We start from the raw sequence: 16,620 nt of genomic DNA, 5'->3' as shown, positions 1-16,620 counted from the left end.
GCATTAGCATACACTAATTACAGAAATAAATCACCCAGATGGGTAATAATTCAAAATTATATTTTTAGGCTAGGTCCTAAGTTTGATAATTTTGGAGCAGTCTATAAAATACATTTGCAAGTTTGATCATAGAAATACATACTATGTGATGGTCTCTGTTTTGTTACAATTGGGTAACTGTCTAGATTCATCTTCCTACCTTCAAAGAAGTATTGATATATATCCTGGCAACCCCTAAGCAACTACTTCCATTAAATACAATCTATGTGTGGATTATGACACACATAAGGGTGATATTTGCTTAGAAGTCCAGATTAGTGTCTATTCTGAACAGTTAAAGCGAGGCCATGGCAGTTTCTTCCGTTTCATGTTTCCTTCCTTTAGAAAGTCACTGTTCATCCACAATACCTACAACTGCCTGCACCTGCGACTATGCAAAGTCAGACATGCTAAAATACAGTTATGGATTTGGGAAGGGTTCATTATGCCCAGTGCTCCCTAAGCTATTGCCTACTGACAGATTCCAAAGCAGGGATAGTCAGTATCTTCAGATGTGTACACACTGGTAAGTCTAGCAGGCTACATAGATAGCTTCAGACACATGGTCACACACATGACTATGATTAAATCCAGTGGGTCACAAAAGACAGCAACATGAGAAAAGGACTAGGAGGTGTGTGTGTGTCTGTATGTGTGTGTGTGTGTGTGTGTGTGTGTGTGTGTGTGTGTGTATGTGTGTGTGTGAAGAGTGCTGGGGATATAAGGCAGTGGGAAGGTAAGAACAATTAAAATGCATCTATTACATCTCATAAAATGTATAAAACTGTCAACAAATTTAATAAAAACTTTTAAAAAATATTTTCACATATAATATTGGGAATTTTCCTTCTTTCTCATAGACAGATATGAACCAGACATTATCTAGAGGTTAGGAATAACATTTAAACGAGTTTGGCTAATTGTGAATGTGTATCCACATTGTGTGGCACACATGGAAGTTGGAGGACAACTAGAAAGAGTCAGTTCTTTTCCCTACTCCTTGCCCAGCCTAGGGATCCAACTCCAATCCCCAGGCTTGGCAACAGGTGTTGTAACCCTCTGAGACTCCATGTCTCCCTTGCAGATGTGAGTTTTAAATCCAGATCAGAATATCTTTAACTAATCAAATAGGCAAAATGGAAAATTACATTGGTTTCCAAAATATTATGTTTTAGTTCCAAAGATTTACTTATTTTATGAGTATATATATGTGTGTCTGATTGTGTATGTGTGCACTGTGTGTGTGTGTGCATTGACCTCAAAGGTCAGAAGAGAGCGTTGGATCCCCTGGAGCTATAGTTATAGGCAGTTGTCAGCCACCCAACATGGGTGCTGGCCATGGAACTTGGTCTCCTGTAAAACCAACAAGTAATTTTTTACCACCAAGCCATCTCTCCAGCCCCAAGAGATACAATTTTCTAGTTTATTACAGATTATCAAATTACATAATGGGTTTTTCTTAAAGATGGATGAAATAAATTTGTGTCATAGAAATGACATCAAACTTAAACAAAAAAAAATAATCACTTTAATTTGCTTCTTTTTCTTATAACTTTAGTTTTGGCTTTTCTTTTTGATATCATTTTCCATTCTTTTGACCTGTAAATATGGGCAATTCCATCATCTATCTCTTGGCATTTAGATCTTCTCTCCAAAAATGAAGTCTATATTTCCAAAGGAATAGAAGCAATCTACCAAGGATTGGTTCATATACACACCTGTCACTCGCTGGTCTCTGTAGTTGTCCGTCTCGGCACCCAAATTAGGAACACTTTAGTTCTCTCACAAGCTTTACTTTCTCAGTTAGAGCTTGAAAACATTGTGTTCTGATTCTTGAAATTATCCCATTTTATACAGCATTAATTCTTCCAACTTTTACTCCAGAATACTTTCTTATTTCTGCTCCTTTGCACTTTTCTCTGGACTCACAGAACAGGGGGGATACTAAGAGTAGTATCTGGTCATTTTCTCACAAGTCCCACTTTTATTTAATTTTCCTAATTTTGTTTTATCCTGTCATTAGTTTATTTGAAATATTAATTGGATAACTTCTTCTAGTTTCTAATTTTTGACCTTAAACCCATTACAGAAAGACCAGACTTATGATCTGGTCTGTTTCTAGAAAATGATGGCAGATTTAGTGTCTACATTTCAGACATTAGCATTTGGAGAAACTCACGGGCTCTCTGTTCTCATGCACATGTCCAAATACAACCAAGTTAAAAACATACATCTAGAACATTCCTGGAGGCAACTGTCTCTTTCTAATATCCAGTTCTGGACTTGGAGTACTTATGACCCCATCTTCTAAGTTGGTTATTTCTTTGTTGCCTTGCAATCTACAAACTATAAACACATATTTGTGAGTTTACAACTAAATCTCTATGCCTCCCAAAAATTATTAGGAAAAAAATGAAAAATTTTCCAGATAATTTCATTAGGAATGGCCTTCTCTGAAGCACAATCTGAACCTGCCTATCACATTAGATCATCCCTTTACCCATTTATGGTGTCTGTTGGGCATTTGAGTCTGAGACCACTATTTTATTGATCATATATACCTTAATAAAAATAATATTGTGGGGGCTGGAGAGATGGCTTAAAGGTTAAGAACGTTGATTGTTCTTCCAGAGGTCCTGAGTTCAATTCCTAGCCACCACATGGTGGCTCACTACTATCTGTAATAAAATCTGGTGTCCTCTTCTGGCCTGTAGGCTTACATACAGACAGAACACTGTATACACAATAAATAAATACATTTTAAAAAAATAATAATATTGTACTTCCTGCATGGCTGTGTTTAGGAATTGTAACATTGCTAATATTTACAAAAAAGAGACAGAGTGAGTACTTAGGACAGATTGCTTTAAGTAAGTGTGAGACATTTTAGTTGCCTATAGGTCTTGGCCTTCCTTGTTTCTCTCAGCTACAGAACTCACCTGCAATTGAACTTTTTAAGAAAAGTTCTGAGGGCAGAGTGCTGTCTCAGGAGTAAGGCTCTTGTCACGGCAGTGCGGGGACCTGAGATCAAATCCTCAGTATCCACATAAAAGTGAAGTGTGAAAGCATGCATCAGAGAGGCGAGAGGTAGAGACAGGAGAGTCTGCAGGAGCCTGGTCTCACAGTGACCAACAAAAGACATTGCCTCACACTAGGTAGAGGGTGAGGACTGACACTCGAGATAATATCCTCTGATCACTCCATATGTGGCCATGGGAATGCATGCGCACACATAGGATACATATACTCTTATGCTCATACACATGAACACATACAGAGATAATATCCTCTGATCACTCCATATGTGGCCATGGGAATGCATGCGCACACATAGGATACATATACTCTTATGCTCATACACATGAACACATACAAAGATTGCTAAAAATGAAATTTGATAAATAAATTCATATTAAGAAAGATTCCATTTCTGTGTTTTGTAAAGAAACAGTCATTGACTATTGGGGCAGAGAAAACAGACAAACAGCAACAGGAAACACCAGAATCAATTCTGTCCCTACACCAGGCAGAATTAGGCCAGTTCAGGAAATAAATTCAAATGATGCTTTTGTGTCTACATTAGTTCCCCAAAGACACTATGTGCTCTATTGGCCAGATTCCATGGCTACTATCTATTACACATGGGGTTGAAGCTGCAGTTGTAAATGACAGTGAGTTCCCTCAAACTCCTTAGCCTCAAAGTGCCCTTCTGGGGGAAGTAACAGACTATCATACTGATGAAAGGGAATAAACTATGTCTCTCTGCAATGTTGTACAGGTAATTCAGGAAAAGGGTGGCCCATCTGTTTCCAGTATTCTATCATACTGGAGAAATATCACTTTTCTTTAGTAACATTAAAAATCTATAAAATGTTACATTAAGTCACATTAAAATTACCAGTAAAAATCCACAATGCCGATCAAAATCCCAGCAAAATTCTTCACAGACCTTGAGAGAACAGTACTAAACTTCATATGGAAAAGCAAAAAACCCAGGTTAGCCAAAACAATCCTGTACAATAAAGGCATCACAATCCCTGACTTCAAACTCTACTACAGAGCTACATTGTTAAAAAACAGCCTGGTTTTGGCATAAGAATAGAAAGAAGGACCCGGATATTAATCCACACACCTTCTAACGCCTGAGTTTTTACAAAAAAGCAAAAAATATCAAATGGAAAAAAGAAAGCATATTCAACAAATGGTGCTGGCATAACTGGATATCAACACGTAGAAGAATGAAAATAGATCCACATCTATCACCATGCACAAAACTCAAGTCCAAATGGATGAAAGACCCCAACATAAAGCCAGCCACACTGAACCTTATAGAAGAGAAAGTGGGAAGTACACTTGAACACATTGGCACAGAAGACCACTTCCTAACTATAACCTTAGCAGCACATACACTGAGATAATTAATAAATGGGACTTCCTGAAACAGAAAAGCTTCTGTAAAGCAAAGGACACAGTCAACCAGACAAAATGACAGCCTACAGAATGGGAAAAGATCTTCACTAATCCCTTATCAGACAGAGGACTGATCTTCCAAATATACAATGAACTCAAGAAATTGGTCATCAAAAGAACACATAATCCAATAAAAAAAATAGAGTACAGACCTAAACATAGAACTCTCAACCGAGGAATCTAAAATGATATAAAGACACTTAAGGAAATGTTCAACATCCTTAATCATCAGAAAAATGCAAATCAAAACAATTCTGAGATTCCTTCTTATACATGTAAGAATGGCCAAGACCAAAAACACTGATGACAACTTATGATGGAGACATTATGGAGAAAGGGGAACACTTCTGCATTGCTGGTGGGAATACAAGCTGGTACAGCCCCTTTGAATGTCAGACTGATGACTTCTCAGAAAATTAGGAAACAACCTTCCTCAAGACCCAGTAATACTATTTTTGGGTATATATCCAATGGATGCTCAATCGTGCCACAAGAACATTGGCTCAACTATGTTCATAGCAGCATTGTTTGTAATAGCCAGAATCAGAAACAACCTAAATGCCCCTCGACCAAAGTATGGATAAGGAAAATGTGGTATATTTACACAATGGAGTATTACACAGCAGAAAAAAATAACAGCATCTTAAATTTTGCAGGAAAAAGGATGGAGCTAGAAAACTTCATTTTCAGTGAGGTAACCCACACACAGCAAGACAATTATCAGATGTACTTACTCATAGGTGGTTTTTAAACATAATGCATACATAAAAAACCAGCCTACAAACCACAGTCCCAGAGAACTTAGCCAACAGTGAGGACAGTTAGAGAGACTTACATAGATCTAATCTACATAGGAAGTAGAAATAGACAAGATCTCCTGAGTAAATTGGGAGCTAGGGACCTTGGAGGAGGGTTAAAGGGGGGAGGGGAGAGGCAGGCTGGGGAACACAGAAAAATGTAGAGCTCAATAAAAATCAATTAAAAAAAAGATTACAGGTGGAACTGTTGCAGGATCAATGAAATGATAACCCTCCCTCTAGAGAGGCTTTGCAACAAGCAGTGGTGTGGTGATCAGGGCAGGCACCTAGTATATTGTGGGCATACTGAGAATGAATGGCCACAGAGTGATGACTGCTATTTTGTTGCCTTCAGTAAAAATGAAACTGTATTCTACCCTCAACTTGGTTCTTAAGTCTGTGTTGGAATAAGAAAACAAATGCTTTCACTTCCATAATTGGCAGTCTATTCGGACTCCTCTGTGGTCTCAATTCAGAGCTTCCAGTTGGTTAACACTCAACAGAAAAGAACATGCCTTTCATTAGAATTGTTGGTCGTTTATTTCCTCTTATAACAAGGTGACTGCTTGGGACTAGTGAGACTATTTGCAGCACGCAAATAGTAAGATATGGAAAGGTAGAATATTGTAGGAGCCAGCCATGATAAGCTAAATATGAATAGATCACAGAAAGGAAATTCTTTAATACCAACTATTATCACCTGCAAGTGTAGGTATAGGACTAAGCCATCATTAAGTTTAATAGAGGTCTGAGTTTTAGTAGTTTACCCTGAAGCAAAACCTGGTTGCAGAAAGGACCATAAACTAAGATTATCCAAGCAGCACCCAAGAACACATCCAAAGGAAATGCCTAACTTCCAACCACTGTAGATAAGATCACCTGCCAGCACACACTCACCAGGACACCCCTAGACAAATGTCAGCCAGTCAGGGGTCCTAAACCTCAGAAACTCCTCACCTCCACCTTTACTACTATAAAAATCCAACTCTAACTGAGCTCAGGACTCTCCTTTTATCCCAATACGTTGAACATGTGGAGAGACCGAGTTTGCAAACTTGTATAAAATAAAGGCTCTTTGCTTTTACATATGGGACTCGGTCTCCTATTGGCCTTTGGGGGACTTTGCAGATTAGGGCATAACAAATATGTAAATGCTTCATTTACCTGGGCATTTTAGGGACAAGGAAACTGAATGTTTCACTCACGCCACACTTACTGCCAGGTAAAGTTTAAATGGAAGAGAGAAATCTGTATAAAACTTAGTAATCACTGATTTTCTGGTGTTGCTAGATGTATTATTTTGCCTTGATATTGCAATGAGCATTTCTGATTCAATGTGGTTATACAGTTCTATCCCACTCAGTCTTTATATTTCTCTTCTGCAATTTCAAGTTTTCCACTGTCATTTTGGCTGTCACTGTGCTTCTTAGTTCCCCCTTTACTGTTTCTAATCTGTTGTGGTCTGGGAAAGCAGATAACTGAACTCATTAAGAATGATACACTGAATCCGTCAGGCAGGCTCATAGTGGGTACAGAGAAACTTAAATGTGAGGCGGCTCTGGCAGGGTGGCTAAAAGTTACTTCCAATGGGCAAAAGCTTTTCTTTCTCTTACCTAGAGATCTGAGGCCATCCCGTTGTGGGTAGAGATGGATGTTTGAGAGGACAGAATATTTCTTCACTTAATGCATTTGTCTAGAGGGGTTACAATCTCTTTACAAGATATGAGGAAGTGTAGTCTGAAAGAAAGACAATAGGTAAGATGACACACAGGGACCCTCAGCTGAGGATCCTGTCAACCACATAGAGACCCCATTCTTTTCTTGACACCCAGAATTCCCTGCTTCCTGTTAAGAGAGGCAAGTTCTCAAAGTAAAATTCAGACAGATTATATATTGTGGAGGTGAAAAATGTGAGCCTATTTCCACCTTGACCAAAAGTCAGAGAGTTAGAACTTATTTCTTTTCCTTCAAGGTTATTCTCTGTTTCTACATCAAATAAAGGCCCCACCTAGATTTAGGTCAGAGAGTTCTGCTCTTTCAAAGTTGTTGTCAACAGGTGTAGCTAATATCCAGACGTTGTAGTTCAAGAATAAGAGGTAAATATGTTTCTACCTCACACAAAAGTCTAAGGATCCAACTAATTTCCTACTCCCTAAAGGAGATAACAATGGATTCCCCTCAGGGAGTAGTGTGTCCATAGAATGTTTTAGAATGTGGCTGGTTTTATTCTAGCAACAGAATATTTAACTAAGGATGTAGCCCGCAAATTTTAACTGGTCTGTTCACTTCCTTGTAATATATTAATATTAATGCAGTCTTTTATCTTACTCCTACCTTTTGGGGTCAAGGGTATTTTAAGCAATTGGAAATTAAACAGGGGCTATTTCAGTACTCACTAGAGCTCCCTCTCAGTACTATCCCGTGTTTTCTGTTTTATTATTTTTACTCACATCTTCGTGCCCTTTACTATTCTAATCCCCACGCTCCTGCCCTGGTAACTTGTATTTTTTTAAGCTGGTCTCCGACAATGTATCATTGGTTTCATGCTGGTTTTCTCTGAATTCCACCTTTTACAGTATTCCAGGATACTGGCCAGGTGGGATTGGAATAATACTGGAAGGGGAAAGGCCAGACTTAGCTATGCTTTATCGTCATATTAACCTGTCTGCCTAACTTCCCCTTTCTCCATAGAATCAGGACCCTTCAGCTAAATCTCTTTTCCTGCCTAGAAAGCTGTCTCTACGGCCAGCATAATGAGTGCCCAAATTCCCATGTTAAATAATCTCTCACAACCACACACCATCACAACCTGCTGAATAGACAGCCCCCTTCATTCACTTGTTTCTATTTGAATAAGTTCATGGCTTGGCAGAAGATAGAGCAATGCTCTCCTTCAGAACCTCCAGCGGTGTCTACACTGTAACTACTCTACTGTTATGTGCTGTCTGTCCTTCTCTTCATGTCTCTGTGAGTGATAAGGACAAAAAATGAATGACAGGCAGTTTAGTGCAAGGGTAAATGGATTTATTTCTGTCCTTGTGTCCCATCACCCAGATACAAATCAGATATACCCTGGTTTTCAGGGGCATCAGCAAAGATTCCTTGGATTTGAATAAAGATGAAGTAGGAGACAGCAGTTTTTACTGGATCAGATGCTTTCCCCTGGTGTTATGATAATATATAACAATTATAATATATAATTATAATAATAGATTTATTTTGCTTACTGTCAATTCCCAAAGCCCTCTATGCTTTTTTTTGTGGGCCAGGCATAGAGCTCCGTGGTAGAGCACTGGCTGGACACATGCCCTGGGTTCAATTTCTAAAGCTAAGAAAGTTAACATTATTTTCAAGCACAATAAAATGCTGATTATATAATCAACCCTAAAGCTCAAAGGCCACAGCAGGCTCCTGCTAGGAGCAGAGTTTGCTGTTCCTCCCTGCATACTGCTTTTATTGTTTCCTGCACCGTATTAGGTTTTATCTGCTTCCTTCAAAGACATTGCCATGAACTATTTTTCAATCATGAGACCTACAAATAATCAGAAATACTCTTTAATATTAGTAATCACATTTTTGGCAATTGTGTCTATGCTAAACAAGCATAATTCCGGGTAATAAATTTAGTGTATTTTAAGGCATTACTTTGAGATATTTTTAAAGCCTTTAAGTCAACATTTAATTCAATATAATATATACAGGTACCATCAAGAGGGTTTCCTGCAGATAGGCTGCTCCATTACCTCTATCCCAACCATCAGACCCTGCGAGCTCAAATCCAACCCCGCTCCCAAACTTGCCTATGCCTCTCCCGCAACTTCAGTGGAACTGTGAAACACAGCCTGTTACTACACAACTACACAGAGAGGACCAAGAAGTGAGTGACCAGCCACCAGGTAGGACACCCCACTCTCAGTGGCAGTACAGAGTAGACCAAGAACAGTTCCCAAGACACAGACACTCACTGCAAGGATTGGACCAAGATATAAAGACACTATTGGCAACAATTGAAGGAAGAGATTGGTAGGCACCAATTTAATAATTTATCCAACTACCTAAAAAGCAACATAGTAACACTAGAACCCAAAGGTCATATAACAGCAAGATTTGATTATCCAAACCCAGAAGAAGCATAAGAAAACACTTTTAAATATAGCTTTATGAAGATGATGGAACATCTATTCCCCAAATACAAAAGCACCCACATATGCAAAAGAAATATTACTAAAGCTTAAACCACACATCCAACCCCAAACACTAATAGTAGGAGACTTCAATACCCCACTCTCCAAAATGGACCAGCCAACCAAATAGAAACCTAAAAGAGAAATAAGAGAACTAAAAGACATCATGACTCAAACGGAAGTAACAGACATCTACAGAACATTCTGCCTAAACTCAAAAGAATATACCTTCTTCTCAGCACCTCATGCAACCTTCTCTAAAATTGATCACATGCCCAGTAACAAAGCAAACCTTAACCAATACAAAAAATTGGAGTAACCCTGTGTATCTTATCAGGTCACCACTGTTTAAAGTTAGAATTTAACAACAACACTACTCTCAGAAAGCCTACAAACTCATGGTAATTGATTAGTAAACTAGGGAACCATCCTTAGGTAAAGGAAGAAATAGAGAAATTAAAGACTTTCTAGAATTCAACCAAAATGAAAGCACAATGTACCCAAACTTATGGCACACTATGAAAACAGTGCTAAGAGAAAAGTTCATAGCACTAAGTGCCTACATAAAAAAAATAGAGAAAGCTCACACTAGCGACTTAACAGCACACCTGAAAGCTTTAGAACAAAAGAAGCTCTAGACCTGCAAGGAAATAGAAGATATCATCAAGAGTTTCCCAAAACAAACAAACAAACAGACAAACAAACAAACAAGAAAAACCCTCAGGTTTGGTTGGTTTCAGTGCAGAATTCTACCAGAACTTTCAGGAAGAGCTAATACCTATATTCCTCAAAGTGTTCCACATAATAGAAACAGAAGGAACATTGCCAAATTCTTTTTATAAGGATACAATTACCCTGATACCAAACCACAAAAAGACTCAACCCAGAAAGCGAATTACAGACCAATCTCATAAATATAGATTCAAAAATACTCAATAAAATACTGGCAAACCAAATCCAAGAACACATAAAAAAAATCATCCATCATGGTCAAGTCAGCTTCATTCCAGAGATGCAGGGGTAGTTCAACATACAAAATCCATCAATGTAATCCACTATATAAATAAACTGAAAGAAAAAAAAGCATATGATAACCTCATTAGATGCTGAAAAAGCATTTGACAAAATCCAACATCCCTTCATGATAAAGGTCTTGGAGAGATCAGGGAAACAAGGAACATAGCTAAATGTAATAAAAGCAATATACAGCAAGCCAACAGCCAACATCAACTTAAAAAGAAAGAAACTCAAAGGAATCCCACTTTTAATGAACTGGCTGTGGCTCAGAGGTTGCTTCGACAGGACAGACCATTACATTACTTTGTCCCCTGTTCTGACAATACCGTAAACAGATGTAAGAGACACCAGACAGTCCCATACCACAAACACCAGACATGAGCAAATATACCAGCTGTGCTAGGACAGCTTTCTCAGGTTCTCCCCAAGCTGATGCCCACAAATAAGCAGGAATCAGTCTTGAGAATCCACCGCCCCGATTCCTTTAACCTGTTGTACCTAACCTCCTACATTTTTATTATAAAAAAAGAGATGGGAATGAAATGATCTGTCTGTTCCTTTAAGAGACAAGCCCCCCCCCCCCCATTTCCCATCCATTGCCAGGGCAGACAAATCTTCCTTCCTGTAGCCTGAGTCTTTGCCCTTCTGTCCGTCAAACTGTCTCTCTCCCTTCTCACCACTTCTCCCCTTTCCCATGTAACTCTCTCTGCTTTTCTCCTTCCTTCCCTTCCTCCCCCTTTCCCTTTCCATCCACAACCCAATAAATAAATACCCACTTTCTCTGCATGGTGTGCCTATTTGTCTTGGTCATTCACTCACCATGTGGCTCCCTGCCTGGGACCCAGCTGTGGTCTCAGGACCCTTTGCCCTCTGCCTGTTGTCACTCGGGGACCTGCAGTGTTTCTGCCACTGTGCCCCTTGAGGACAGTGCAGCATTTTTATTTAAACCAAAACTTTGGTGCCTGAGACTCAGAAGGCTCTCCAACCCCTCTCCTGGGGTCAGGATTTGGAACAGGGCATTTTTCCCACAACAACCATGTGTTCCATCTGCCTGTTTGTCGATCTCTACAGCACCATTTTATTTAAACCATAACACTACTAAAATAAGGAATAAGACAAGGCTGTCCACTCTCTCTATATCTATTGAACATAGTTCTTGAAGTTCTGGATAGAGCAATAAGACAACAAAATGAGATAAAGGGATTCAAATTGGAAGGGAAGATGTCAATCTTTCATAATTTGTAGATGATATGATAGTATACATAAGTGACCCCAAAAACTCTACTAGCAAACTCCTACAGCTGATAAATATCTTCAGTAATGTGTCAGGATACAAGACCAACTTAAAAAATCAGTATCCCTCCTATATACAAATGAAAAAGAAACTGAGAAAGAAATCAGAGAAACATCACCTTTCACAATAGCCACAAATAACATAAAACATTTTTTTTTGGTAACACTAACCAAAGAAGTGAAAGACCTGTTCAGCAAGAACTTTAAGTCTTTGAAGAAAGAAATGCAAGAAGATACCAGAAAATGGAAAGATCGCTCATGCTTTTGGATACATAAGATCAACATAATAAAAATGGCAGTCCTACCTAAAGCAATCTATAGATTCAATGCAATCCCCATCAAAATCCCAACACAATTCTTCACAGAACTTGTAAGAACAAGACTCATTCTCATATGGACAAACAGAAAACCCAGGATAGCCCAAACAATCCTGTATAATAAAGGAACTTCCAGAGGCATTGCCAGCCTATTATAAAACTACAGTAAGGGAACAGCTTGGTTTTGACACAAAAACAGAGAGGTTGACCAATGGAATTGACTCGAAGACCAAGATATTAATCCACACCCCTATGAACATCTGATTTTTGATGAAGAAGCTAAAAATATACAATGGAAAAAAGAAAGTATCTTCAAAAAATGGTGCTGGCATAACTGGATGTCAACTTGTAGAAGAATGAAAATAAATCCATATCTATTCCCATGCACAAATGGATTAAAGACCTCAATATAAATCTGACCACAGTGAACTGATAAAAGAGAAAGTGGGAAGTAGCTTTCAATGCATGGGCACAGGAGACCACTTCCTAAATATAACACCAATAGCACAGACACAGAGAACAGCAATAAATAAATAGAACCTTCTGAAACGGAGAAGCTTCTCTAAAGTTAAGGACACAGTCAATAAGACAAAAAGGCAGCCTACTGAATGGGAAAAGATCATTACCAATTCACATCAGACAGAAGACTGATCTCCAAAATATATAAAGAACTCAAGAGCCGGGCGGTGGTGGCGCACCCCATTCATCCCAGTACTCGGGAGGCAGAGGCAGGCAGATCTCTGTGAGTTCGAGGCCAGCCTGGTCTACAAGATCTAGTTCCAGGACAGGCTCCAAAACCACAGAGAAACCCTGTCTTGAAAAACCAAAAAAAATAAAATAATAAAAAAAAATTAAAAAAAGAACTCAAGAAATTAGACATCAAAATTTTAAATAACCCAAGTTAAAAAAAAATGGGGTATAGAACTAAACAGAGAATTCTCAGCAGAAGAATCTCAAATGGCTGAAAGACATTTATGGGAATGTTTAACATCCTTAACCATCAGGGAAATGCAAATCACAACAACTCTGAGATACTATCTTACAACTGTCAGAAAGACTAAGATAGACCTAGGACTTACCACAGGACAGGGAACCCTGACTGCTCTTTGGACTGGAGAGGGAGGGGGAGAGGAGTGGGGGGAAGGGGAGAGGGGTGGGAGGAGGGGGAGAAGAGTGGGAGGAGGGGGAGAAGAGTGGGAGGAGGGGGAGGGAAATGGGAGGCTGGGAGGAGGTGGAAATTTGTTTTTTTCTTTCTTTATTGTCCTTTTATCAATAAAAAAACAAAAACAAACAAAAAAAATACCAATGATAGCTTATGTTGGAGAGAATGTGGAGTAGAAGGAACATTCCTCCATTGCTGGTGAGATTGCAAACTTGTACAACCACTTTAATAATGAGTATGGTGGTTTCTCAGAAAATTGGGAATCAACTTACCTCAGGACCTGGCAATACCACTCTTGGGATATACCCAAAAGATGCCCAATCACACTACAAAGACATTTGTTCAGCTATGTTTATAGCAGCATTATTTGTAATAGTCAGAACCTGAAAACAACCTAGAAGCACCTCAACCAAAGAATGGACAAAAAAATGTGGCACATTTACACATTAGAGTACTACTCAGTAGAGAAAAAAATGACATCTTGAAATCTGCATGCAAATGGACTGAACTAGAAAAAAAAACCATCCTGAGTGAGGTAACCCAGACCTAGAAAGATGAACATGGTATGTACTCATAAGTAGATACTAGCTATAAAGCAAAGGATATTGAGTCTATAGTTCATGATCATAGAGAAGCTAAGTAACAAAGTGAACCCTAAGAAAAACATACATAGATCCACCTGGAAAGAGGAAATAGACATAATGCCTGACAAAATTGGGAGATGGTAGTGGGAAAAGTAGAGAAGGGCATAAAGGGAAGATGAGGGAAGAAGGGGAAGGAGAGGAGAACTTGAGGGAATGGGATAGTTGAGATGGAGAAAAGACAGAAATGAGAGCAAGGAAAGAGATACTTTGTTTGAGGGAGCCATTATGGGGCTAGCAAGAAACCTGGTGCTAGAGAAATTCCCAGGAATCCACTAGGATGACCCCAACTAACACCCTAAGCAATAGAGGAGAGGGGGTCTGAACTAGCCTGGCCCTGTAGTCAGACTGATGAATATCTTAAATATCACCATCGAGCCTTCATCCAGCAACTTATGGAAACAGAGGCAGAGTCCTGCATTGGAGAACTGGACTGAACTCCCAAAATCCAGTTGAAGAGTGGGAGGAGTGAGAATATGGGCAAAGAGGGCAAGACTATGATGGGGACACACAATGAAACAGTTTACCTGAGCTATTGGGAGCTCACTAACTCCAGCCACACAGGGCAGAAAACAGTATATGTCCAAACTAGTACCTCTGAATGTGGGTGAAATTTGTATGGCTTGGGCAGACTGCGGGGCCACTGGCAGTGGCACCAAGATTTATCCCTACTGCTTGTACTGGCTTTTTAAAAAGCTCTCTTTGGATAGATACCTTGCTCAGCCTGGCTATATAGGGAGGGCCTTAGCCTTTCCTCAAGCAATGTGCCTTACCGTCTCTGAGTAGTGGATGAGGGATGGGGTTGCAGAGCAGGTGAAGGGAATGGGGGTGGGGGGGTGGGAACTGGGATTGGTATGTAAAATGAAAAAAAGAAAGTTTGTTTTCTTTTTTAAAAAAATATAATATATACAGAACTGTTACATTCAAAAATCATAAAATTATCTTTATAGAGAAACAATTGTTTGTAATTGTAAAACCTCAGTAGCCATGTTGTCCTCTTCTTTTAGAAATGTTGAGTGGCTAACACAGATAACAGGTTGACAGTTTCATCCTAAGAACTGAGTCCAGTCTGTGTAGTCAGCACACACAGAAGGACGATGCTCCTTGAAATATGGCAGCTCTGTGGACAATTCAATCCCACCTCCAAACTCTCAAAGCTCACAGCTTCAGAAAGCTGCTCACATTTCCCAGGCAGACACCTCTTCAGTTTCCCTCTTGTCTCGCAGGAATTTTTACGTTTTGCTGTTGTAGTTGTATTACTGCTGTCTATTATTTTCTTCACATGGTCTCTTTATCAACAGTCAGCTTTGAGGTAGGAATAGAGAAGTTCTCTCTGTCACTGTGCTTTCCCAGGGTGCCTTGACAAGAGTCTGGTGCAGAAGCTGTGTTCCTTTTCAAGAGTGTTGTTCATCACAGCATGCACAAACCCCTTGTTTCTGACAGAAGGACAGACTAACAATTTGCTGCAACCATCTACCCGCTACTGTTTTGTAGAACAACTGAAATCAGAATGCTACAAAATGTCAACATTTCATATTTACAATGGATTATAAATGACGCCCGAGGTCTCAACCTCTATGACTGCTACACAAAGCTTGTACGCAGCCTGTCTTAGAATGTAGTCACAATCCTCCTGCTTCACAAAGGCAAGCTCGGCTCACATATTGATGACATCATTGTAGCACCTGTTTTATACATAAATCACCTTTTCATCTTCAGCTGTTTCTTTGTTATTGGTGTTGTTGGTGCTGCGCTGTAGCCTGTGAGTTATATGATGTCAGGCGTCTGTAGCAGTGCTGCCTTCAGCTTGTTACGGGTTTTTCTTTTCAAGGTCAAAGCATTCCAGTCTGTCAGGAAAGCTACTCTGTGGGGATCTTATTTTTTTATAACTTCTATTTCATTTTAATTCACAGACATGTTTAAAATTCTAATCAGAGTGTGGAAAGCCACATTTCAATCCAATAAAACACAGTGAATCAAATTAATTCATCTACCATTATTTTGTTCCTGTTTATTTTATAACCCATCAACAAAAAGCTATTTTTGCAATCTCATTAGATTTGTCAGCAATAGTGACCTGAAATTAAAAATTAGGGAAAGGTTTATCTCTTTTTCTTTTCCTTCCTGTCCCTGTGCCACCCTGTAAGGACGTAGTTTCTCACATCCTTGTCAGTTTCCCTGTTAGAACAAAGAGAAAGTGCTTTCGTCAATCACCCTTCATTAACCACTCACATGTTCACTTCATGAACACTAGCCAAACATCCCAACCTGCGACAAGCTAAGAGCTTCATATCTAATTTAAAAATATCAATTTGGTATGGAGATAAATCCATAAGTAGGTTTTGTTAATGGTAAGTGTTGGTCATCTGTGACTGGCCACCAGTGGGTTCAGAGACAGGAACTGGATGCCACCACTTCTGTCCCTGTGCCCACACTGCTGACTGCCACATGCTGAAGCTGACTGGACAAAGGTTCCCATAGTGCAGGAAGAGTGCAAGTTTAAAGATCCAAATCCAAAACAGCACGGCAGCATGGAAAGGAAAGATATTGACCCTATGAGAAGATATTGATGGGGGAAAATAAACAGTATGAAGAATTATCAAAGTTGTAGATTTTCAACAAGTGGAAACAAAATTTTTATTTAAACCCATCCAACCAAACCCAGTTCTGAAGGAGAGCAGCTATCGTGGCAGAACATAA

At 39.2% G+C, this 16,620-nt stretch overlaps 1 protein-coding gene across 44 annotated transcripts in view; it reads right to left on the bottom strand.

The window, feature by feature from the left end:
• Positions 1-16,620, bottom strand: part of Nrxn1 (neurexin 1) — a 1,109,587-nt gene that overhangs the window by 762,908 nt on the left and 330,059 nt on the right. The gene's annotated exons all lie outside the window — the stretch shown is intronic.

The sequence above is a fragment of the Microtus pennsylvanicus genome, chromosome 8 (assembly GCF_037038515.1).
Source record: "Microtus pennsylvanicus isolate mMicPen1 chromosome 8, mMicPen1.hap1, whole genome shotgun sequence".
Lineage (NCBI taxonomy): Eukaryota > Metazoa > Chordata > Mammalia > Rodentia > Cricetidae > Microtus > Microtus pennsylvanicus.
This window is presented reverse-complemented; position numbering and strand designations above follow the sequence as displayed.